Consider the following 10,720-nt stretch of genomic DNA (forward strand, 5'->3'; position numbering starts at 1 on the left):
TTCTTTTGAAAATATTAAATAGTACATGTGTAGAATACAGTTCCCACACCTGACTGGGCAGTAAGTGCAGTCAGGGAGCTGCAAGTTGGAAACTGCCCAGAGTTTACATGTGGCAAAGAAAGGTTCTAGTTATGACCAGTGATCACCCACACAGTGGAAATGCCAGAAAAGTTATAAATTGGGAGCAGACCTGTCTCTAAAGATTTCAGCTCTTCTGTAAACTGCTTTTTAAATAATTCAGAAGAATCAAGGCAATTCACAAGTATTTGCCTACAGAATGAAGTTCAACATTGTTAGAAAAGTGTAACAATATCTACCACTTAACAGTATAAATTTTACAATGTCCACTGTCTATATAAAGAAGCAGGAAAATGTGACCCAAAACAGGAAAAAATAGCCTAAGATGCAAGTGGCAGGCGAGATGGTATTAGCATAACAATATTAAAGAAGCTGCAGCATCCTAAAGATTTTTGTTAAAGCATTGTGCTTTGGTTAAAAGCACAATGAGAGAATTGGAAGATAAAAGAACAAAGTGGGACTTATGGAAAAGAAAACATCTGAAGAGAAAATTTATTGAAGATTAAACACCAATTTTGGGGAGAAAAATCAGTGAATTTGAGAACATACCAAGAAAAATGAAGCACAGAGGTAAAACACTAAGAGAGTCTCAGTGATCTGTGGGAAAATATAAAGCAGTTCAAGATATATGTAAATGTGAGTCTCAGAAGTGGGGAAAAGGCAGAAAAATGTTGGGGTCTGGCACATCTGCCGGGGGGGGGCTACTGACCTGCGGGAGTCCCTGAGACCACCAACATAGATGTCTCGTTCAACCTGAGGGAGAGAGTGCACGGAAGTGAAAGAAGAAAGAAAAGTGGAGTCTGGAGGTCTGAGTGACCTGTAGTCAAACAGCAACTTTATTTCTGTGGGTTACAGCTTTTATACCTTTTTTCTTGTTACATTTACTTTAGCTCAGCAGAAAAGGGGGCAAACAGAAAAGGGAACAGAAATCACATAAAAATAGTTATCAGGGGCCTGTGATAACAGCTCACAAAGCAGTTTTAAGGGGGCTTGTGATAATAGCTTACAAAGCAGTTTAAGAGTTAATGTATGTTTTTCAAAGATACATAGTGCAAACAAACAATGGTTCCCTTAAGGTGGCTTGTTAACTATGTTTTCCATCAGGAGGTAGAACAAAGGCTCAGCTCCTGAGAAAATATGGGCAGGAGTCTTTGCCCCTCTCAGGCACCTCAATTGCAGCAAGCTTATTGCTTACACAGAGACTAAAGGGGATATGAAGCAATCAGCACAATGTCCTCATAAACCGCAGGCCCTTACTCTGCATTCTGTTTTTGCCTCAGTGGCTTAGCCATTTTTACCTCGACTCGACAGCCCTTGAGAGCAGGGGAAGAGCAGATAGGTCCAGCAGCCAAGATGGGGCGAGTCACGCTAACTGTCTCAAGCCCTTGGCATGAACACTGCAGAAAAAATACGCAAAAATAATGGTTGAAAAGACTCCAAATTCCTTGGAACCTATCACTCACAGATCTAAGAAGCTCAAGGAAATCAAGGCCAAACACAAATAAAATCAAGACAAATTGCTGAAAACTAGTGGTGAAGGAAAATCTTGAGAACAGCCTGATGGAAAATAGATACATGGGGACAAAAGTAACAAGATACATAAACTTCTTGTGAGAATCTGTGCAAGTTAGCAGAGTAAGGAATGGGGTGGGGGGAACTCTGGTATTTCTACACTTGGTAATAATATGAAAAAAGTGAAAACTTTTGTAAAATGAAAGCTAAAGCCTAGAGAAAAAAAGAAATTGTGTTCTTTTCAGCAACAGGGTTGCAGCTAGAGACCATCAAGTGAATTTAGGATCAGAAAACCAAATACTGTTATGTTTTTACTTATAGGTAGAAGCCAAGCATTGAGTACACATGGACACAAAGATGGGAACAATAAACACTAGGGCCTGCCTGAGAATGGAGGGTGGAAGGAATGTGAGGGTCAAAAAACTATCAGCTACTATGCTCACTATCTGGGTGGCAAAATTATTTTTTGTACACCAAACCCCAGGCATATGCAATTTGCCAAGGTAACAAACTTGCATGTGTACTCCTGAACCTAAAATAAAAGTTGCAAATAAAGAAGGAATGGCAAGAGAATTTATCACCAGGAGATGCAGATGGAAATGTGGATTCATACAAAGGAATGGAAATTAAAAGAAAAGTTAAACATGGGTAAATACTATTCAGTGTTTTCCCACATATTCTCTTCAAAAAGTAATTGAGTTTTTAATGTAAAAATCAATAATTATTATAGGGATGGTAATATTTGTGGCAATTAAAATATGAAAATAGCTCAAAAGGTGACAAGGTGGAATGGAAGTATTATTTGTTTAAGATCCCAACAAGATATAAAATAGGGTATAATATTATAAAACTAGACATTGAAAGTTAAATATGAATGTTGAAAGCCCCTAGGAAAAGAAGCACTCAGAATTCTAAAAAGAGCTGTAATCAATGAGCCAGTAGCAGAAGTAAAGTGGAATATAATTTTAAAAATACAAAATTGGCAGAAAATTAGAAAAAGAATGAAAAATGGATGAGAAACAGAATAAAGAGCAAGATGATTGTTATAAATCCAAATACATCAATAATTACAAAAAATGTTAATGGCCTAAATACTTCAGGAAAAAAAAAAAAAGGAAGAAAGCCAGGCATGGTGGCTCACACCTGTAACCCCAGCACTGTGGGAGGCCAAGGTGGGCAGATCACCTGAGGTCAGGAATTCTAGAGCAGCCCAGCCAATGTGGTGAAACCACATCTCTACTAAAAATACAAAACTTAGATGGACGTGGTGGTGGGCACCTGTAATTCCAGCTACTCAAGAGACTGAGGCAGGAGAATCGCTTGAACCAAGGAGACAGAGGTTGCAGTGAGCTGAAACATGCCACAGCACTCCAACCCAGGTGACAAGAGGGAGACTCTGTCTCAAAAAAAAAAGATAATAGGTTGTATAAAAAAAAGATTAAAATATAAAGACATGTTGAAATGTCAAAAGTATATACCAATTCAAATAGGTTAAAAGTTAAAAAAATATCATGCAAACACTAATTATAGCAAAATGGCTATGTGAATATAAAACAAATTGTATTTTTTTCCAAGACAGAGTCTTACCCCATTGCCCAGGCTGGAGTGCCGTTGCATGATCTTGGCTCACTGCAACCTCTGCCTCCTGAATTCAAGTGATTCTCCTGCCTCACGTTCCTGAGTAGCTGGGATTACACGCACACGTCACCACTCCCGGCTAGTTTTTGTATTTTTAGTAGGATGACCTGTGGCGATGATCCCTCAGAGAGGAGGGTCCAGAGTGCAGCGACGACGTACTGCCACAGAGGGCTCCCGCTTCGCCAAGCCGCTGGGACCCGTCCCCAGGCAACGGTATCGATCACTGTAAACGCAAGACCCGGCCCAGCTGGTGACTCGCGGGTGGCGGCTTGCGCATGTGCATTCTCATGCAAGGATAAAGCAGCAGCCCACGCAGGATCAATGCATCCCACTCCCATGTGGCTCAGGGACTCAGGATCCAATGGGAGAGCTGACCTGAAAGGCCACAGTTTTTGGTCCAAAGGCCCTCCGCACCTCATGCCTTCTTTCGCCAGCACAGGGCCATAATGTGGACAGGTGGGTTGTGTAGCAAAGAAGATAAAGAGGATGGCGTTGGAAGCAGTTTCTTTGACATCTCTCTGCACCTGTCCTGCAGGTGAAGGTGCCGAACCCCTCCACACCTCAGCAGATTATATCCTCACCCCAATCTTACCTTATTATTTCTGCACACATCCTCTGACCTGGAATGCAATCCAAAGAGGATGAATGAGTGCTCGCCTCCCGTCCTGAACACTGGAAGACTAGGGTTTGCCCATCCGTGGATGTGCCGCAGGACCAAGGGCCCCTGGAGGAGTTTGTTCTTGGGTGTACTGTGCTCGTCGTCTTTCTCGAAGAGTGACCCCTCAGGATGGGGAGGTGATTACGATGCCTGTGGGTCAGAGCCAGCCCCCTACTACACTGAGGCTTTAGAAACCACGAGCAAAAAACGCACGTACCGGCAGCCCAAGCTGGGCCAAAAACAGACGCTCACCAGAAGGTAGGCGGACAACAGAGAAATCGCGCTCAACTGCACTGGCCACACTCGTTTCACCATACGCCACACACACACACACACACACACACACACAGAAAGACACACGGAAATATCCAACACTCGCACAGAAACACGCACAGAAAGGGCAGCTCCTGAGGCTGCGGGGTTCAGCTTTCTGCCAGAAAGCCCCTCCGGAGAGAGAGCAGACCCGCAGTACACAGGTAGGCCGTACCTTGAATTCTCAGGGGAGAATTCAGGGGAGACAACTTTCAAGGAGACGCACCCTTACACTGTCTAGGCAGGCCAGATTCACTAGGGGAGATACACGGAGATCACACGGTGCATCCTTGAAGCGCCGCTTAACGTTTCTTCAGCCTGGTTCGGCTCTGCTTGATTCCTAAGATGGCAAGAACAGGGCCACGATCTACCGGAAAGGGGGCCACAGCCCTATGCCGACGCATTGCCACAGGAGCATCCTGCTCCGCCAAGCTGCCCAGACCGTTCCCCAGGCAATTGTGGCGGTCACTGGGACACGAGGCCCAGCTCAGCGCTCGCGCCTCTTGGCGCATCTGACGCATGCGCACTCGCGTGCCTGGTTGGCGCTCCGCAACGTACGGGCGCTCAGGCAGCGGCCGCACAGGAAAATGCTGGAGACGGTGCCGGAGGCGGGCCGGCGACTTTTGAAACCACGAGCAAAACAAAACGCGGCCACGCAGCCCCAGTGGATCCACAGAGTGAGGTGCATCAGAAGGTAGGCGGACTCGAGAGAAACAGAGCCCTGGTGCACGAGCCACATTTGTTTCACCAGACACCACACACACACTCGCGCGCACACACACACACACACACACACACACACGGAGACATCCAATCTTCGCACAGAAACACACACAGCCAGGCAGCTCCTGAGGCTGAGCGATTCTGCTCTCTGCCAGGAAGCCCTTCCAGGGAGAGAGCAGCCCCGGGGCACACAGGCAGCTGTACCTCAAAAATGTGCCTGTAGCCGTAGTCCCAGCTGCTCTGGAGGCTGAGGTGGAAGGATGGCTTGAGCCACGACTGGATCATGAGGGCGTTTTCCCCATGCTGTTCTCATGATAGTGAGGGAGTTCTCATGAGACCTGATGGATTAAAAGTGGCAGTTTCCCTGCTCTCTCTCTTTTTCTCCTGCCACCTTATAAAGAAGGTGCCTACCTCTCCTTTATCTTCCACCATGATTGTGAGTTTCCTGACCTTCCCAGCTATGCACAACTGTGAGTCAATTAACTATCCTGAGTGAAGATATCTCTTTGATATATTTCCTTTTTTTTTTTGAGACGGAGTTTCGCTCTTGTTACCCAGGCTGGAGTGCAATGGCGGGATCTCGGCTCACCGCAACCTCCGCCTCCTGGGTTCAGGCAATTCTCCTGCCTCAGCCTCCTGAGTAGCTGGGATTATAGGCACGCACCACCATGCCCAGCTAATTTTTTGTATTTTTAGTAGAGGCGGGGTTTCACCATGTTGACCAGGATGGTTTCCATCTCTTGACCTCGTGATCCACCCGCCTCGGCCTCCCAAAGTGTTGGGATTACAGGCGTGAGCCACCGCGCCCGGCCATATATTTCCTTTTTCTTTTTTTCTTTTGGATGTATACTTAGCAGTGAGATGAGATTGCTGGATCATCTGGTAGTTCTTTTTTCTTGTTCTTTAAGCAATCTCCATACAGTTTTCTGGAATAGCTGTACTGATTTACATTTCCACCAACTGTGTGTAAGGATTCCCTTTCTTCATGTCCTCCCCAACACTTGTTACCTTTTTTCTTTTGACAATAGACATTTTAACTGAGGTGAGATAGTATCTCACTGTGGATTTGATTCGCATGTCTCTGATGATTAGTGATGTTGAGCATGTTTTCATATACCCATTGGCCATTTGTATGTTTCTCTTGAGAAATGTCTACTCAAACCCCTGGCCATCTTAAAATCAGATTTTTTTTGCTATTGTTTATATTCCTTATATATTCTGCTTATTAATCTGTTATTGAATGTCTAGTGTATGAACATTTTCACCCATACTGTAGGTTCTCTTCACTTTACTGTTTTTTATTTTTTATTGCATTTTAGGTTTTCAGGTACATGTGAAGGACATGCAAATTGTTGCATAGGAACACACATGACAGTGTGCTTTGCTGCCTTCCTCCCCATCACCTATATCTGGCATTTCCCCCCAGGCTATCTAATCCCCACCTCCCCACCTCCCCACTGTCCCTCCCCTATTTTCCCCCGACAGACCCAGTTCGTGATGCTCCCCTCCCTGTGTCCATGTTTTCTCATTGTTCAACACTCACCTATGAGTGAGAACATTCGGTGTTTGATTTTCTGTTCTTGTGTCAGTTTGCTGAGAATGATGGTTTCCAGGTTCATCCATGTCCCTACAAAGGACACAAACTCATCGTTTTTGATGGCTGCATAATATTCCATGGGGTATATGTGCCACATTTTCCCTGTCCAGTCTATCATTGATGGGCATTTGGGTTGGTTCCAGGTCTTTGCTATTGTAAACTATGCTGCAATGAACATTCGTGTGCATGTGTCCTTAGAGTAGAACGATTTATAATCCTTTGGATATATACCCAGTAATGGGATTGCTGGGTCAAATGGAATTTCTATTTTTAAGGCCTTGAGGAATCGCCACACTGTCTTCCACAATGGTTGAACTAATTTACACTCCCACCAACAGTGTAAAAGTGTTCCTATTTCTCCACATCCTCTCCAGCATCTGTTGTCTCCAGATTTTTTAATGATTGCCATTCTAACTGGCGTGAGATGGTATCTCAATGTAGTTTTGATTTGCATTTCTCTAATGACCAGTGATGAGGAGCATTTTTTCATGTTTGTTGGCCTCATGTATGTCTTCTTTGGTAAAGTGTCTGTTCATATCCTTTGCCCACTTTTGAATGGGCTTGTTTTTTTTTCTTATAAATCTGTTTTAGTTCTTTGTAGATTCTAGATATCAGCCCTTTGTCAGATGGGTAGAGTGCAAAAATTTTTCCCCATTCTGTTGGTTGCCGATTCACTCTAATGAGTTTCTTTTGCCATGCAGAAGCTGTGGAGTTTGATTAGGTCCCATTTGTCTATTTTGGCTTTTGTTGCCAATGCTTTTGGTGTTTTGGTCATGAAGTTCTTGCCTACACCTATGTCCTGAATGGTTTTGCCTAGATTTTCTTCTAGAGTTTTTTTATGGTGTTAGGTCTTATGTTTAAGTCTTTAATCCATCTGGAGTTACTTTTAGTGTAAGGTGTCAGGAGGGGGTCTAGTTTCTGCTTTCTGCACATGGCTAGCCAGTTTTCCCAACACCATTTATTAAACAGGGACTCCTTTCCACATTGCTTGTTTTTGTCAGGTTTGTCAAAGATCAGATGTTTGTAGATATGTTGTTTTGCCTCTAAGGCCCCTGTTCTGTTCTATTGGTCTATATCTCTGTTTTGGTACCAGTACCATGCTGGTTTGATTACTGTAGCCTTGTAGTATAGTTTGAAGTCCGATAGTATGATGCCTCCCACTTTGTTCTTTTTGCTTAGAATTGACTTGGCTATGTGGGCTCTCTTTTGGTTCCATATGAAGTTTAAGGTGGTTTTTTACAGTTCTGTTAAGAAGGTCATTGGTAGCATGATGGGGATAGCGTTGGTGGACTCTTTAGGTTTTTCTAAACATAAGATCATATCATCTGCAAACAAGGACAATTTTATAACTTTCTTTCTAATATGGGTCACTTTATTTCATTCTCTTGCTTAATTGTCCTGGGTAGGACTTCCAGTATTATGTTGAATAAAAGTGGTAAAAATGGACTGGGTGTGGTGGCTCATTCCTGTAATCCCAGCACTTTGGGAGGCCAAGGTGGGCAGATCACCTGAGGTTGGGAGTTTGAGACTAGCCTGACCAACATGGAGAAACTCCGTCTCTACTAAAAAATACACAATTAGCCAGGTATGGTGGCACATTCCTGTAATCCCAGCTACTGGGAAGCTGAGGCAGGAGAATCACTTGAACCGGGGAGTTGGAAGTTGCAGTGAGCTGAGATCATGACATTGCACTCCAGGCTGGGAGACAAGAGCAAAATTCCATCTTAAAAAAAAAAGTGGTAAAAATGGCATCTTTGTCTTGTTCCAGTCCCTAGAGGAAAGGTCTTCATGTTTTTCCTATTCATTATAACTTTGGGATTATTAGGAAGCCCCTCCCTTCTTTGAGGGGTCACCTTTTCAAAAACAAGTGGACCACACCACCACCCAACCGCAAAACTCTCCTGAGGAACTCCTTTAGACTGACAAGAGGTGCAGAAAGAGGTTAAAGAAGGTGCTTGTAACTCCTTTTATTCCTTCCCCTAATGATAACACCTAACTGACCAGAGTCCATGCATGCAGAAGAGGAGAGTAATTTGGGGATTGTATTGTTAACTAAAACCGCAGCCTTTATGTAAAATTCACCACTCTTGCACAAATGTCCAGGATCTACATGGCTATTGGGATTGATTTCTCCTGCATGACCTCCAGCCTTTCCTTTCAAAGAGAAGCCTCAGACATCCATACCTGAATGACTGAAAATATCAACAAAAAACAGGATGGCAGAGTGAGGGAGAGGGCCTATCCACCACACTCCAGAGAAGTGGAAGTTAAAGCAGTAGATAAAAATTAAATCCCTCTTCTCTTCCCTATTGCCTCATTAATAGCCTTTAGATTGAGATACTTGTGTAATCTTAGCTTTAGCACAGTGCATATTTTTTTTTTTTGAGATGGAGTCTCAGTCTGTTGCCAGGCTATAGTGCAGTGGCACAATCTTGGCTCACTGCAACCTCAAGCTATTCTCCTGCCTCAGCCTCCTGAGAAGCTGGGATTACAGGTGCGCACCACCATGCCCAGCTAATTTTTGTATTTTTAGTAGAGATAGTGTTTCACCATGTTGGTCAGGCTGGTCTTGAACTCCTGACCTCGTGATCTGCCTGTCTCACCTTCCCAAAGTAAGGCCTCCCACATCCTTCTCTTCTTGTCTTCCATATCTGTGATGGAGCTTTATTCATGTGTGTATATTCCTCTGTGTCTGTTTCTTATGAACAAATAAAGTTTTGCAATTAAAGAATGACTGAGGCCAGCTATGGTGACTCATGCCTGTAATGCCAGCACTTTGGGAGGCCAAGGCAGGTGGATCACTCTGGAGTTTGAAACCAGCCTGACCAATATGGTAAAACCCTGTCACTTCTAAAACAAAAAAAAAATTACCTGGGCATGATGGTAGGTGCCTATAATCCCAGCTACTTGAGAGGCTGAGACAGGAGAATTGCTTGATCCTGGGAGGTGGAGGTTGCAGTGAGCTGAGATTGCCACTGCACTCCAGTCTTGGCAACAGAGCGATAGTCTGTCTAAAAAAAAAAAAAAGATGTATCTAACCGTGGCCATCCTTGGCTTTCTAATTCATGTTATCTGTTATTTCATCTGTACTTTCCTTTTTATTCTTTTTTTTTTTTTTAAGGATTTTACTATGTTGCCCAGGCTGGCCTCAAACAATCTGCCCCCTTCAGCCTCCCAAAGTGCTCGGATTACAGGCATGAGCACTGTGTCTTGCCCCTTTTTATTCTTGAGTGATATCCAGTTCCTCTTTCACTGTATGTGACCTTCCTCAGAGCACTAAATCTGGCTTCCACTGATTTCCATTGAGAGTCCTTTTTTTTTTTTTTTTTTTTTTTTGAGATGGAGTTTCGCTCTTGTCACCCAGGCTAGAGTGCAGTGGTGTGAGCTGACTGCCTCCTGGGTTCAAATGATTCTTATGCCTCAGCTTCCTGAGTAGCTGAGACTACAGGCACACACCACCACACCCAGCTGATTTTTGTATTTTTAGTAGAGATGGGGTTTTACCATGTTACCCAGGCTGCTCTTGAACTCCCAACCTCAGTGATACACTCGCCTCAGCCTCCTAAAGTGCTGGGATTATAGGCATAAGCCACCACGCCTGGCCCATTTTTTTGTTTCTACAATAGTTTCAGTCTTCAGCCAAAACTCAAATCTTCTATATATTTTTATATACCAGGTATAATTACTTTTTACAAGTGTCATATACTTTAAATCAGTTTTATTGTGGTATGACTTATGTAGTCTAAAATAAAATAGGCTGGGCATGGTGGCTCACGCCTGTAATCCCAATACTTTGGGAGGCCAAGGCAGGCGGATTACAATGTCAAGATATAGAGACCATGCTGTCCAACATGGTGAAGCCCCGTCTCTACTAAAAATACAAAAATTAGCTGGGCATGGTAGTGTGCACCTGTAGTCCGGGCTACTCGAGAGGCTGAGGCAGGAGAATCATTTGAACCCAGAAGTCAGGTTGCAGTGAACCTAGATCGTGCCACTGCACTCCAGTTTGGCAACAGAGTGAGAGTCCATCTCTAAATAAATAAATAAATTACACCAATCTTAAGGAAGAAGTTTGATGAGTTTAGACAAACAAAACTGGAAATAGAATATGCCCATAAGACAAACCTCAAACATGAGAATGGGCAGAAACTGGAAAGGCTTTCAGAAACTGTTACTGAAAGCAAAAACAGCCTTGAAGAAAT

This window comes from Callithrix jacchus, chromosome 22 (assembly GCF_049354715.1).
Source record: "Callithrix jacchus isolate 240 chromosome 22, calJac240_pri, whole genome shotgun sequence".
Taxonomy (NCBI): Eukaryota; Metazoa; Chordata; class Mammalia; order Primates; family Cebidae; genus Callithrix; species Callithrix jacchus.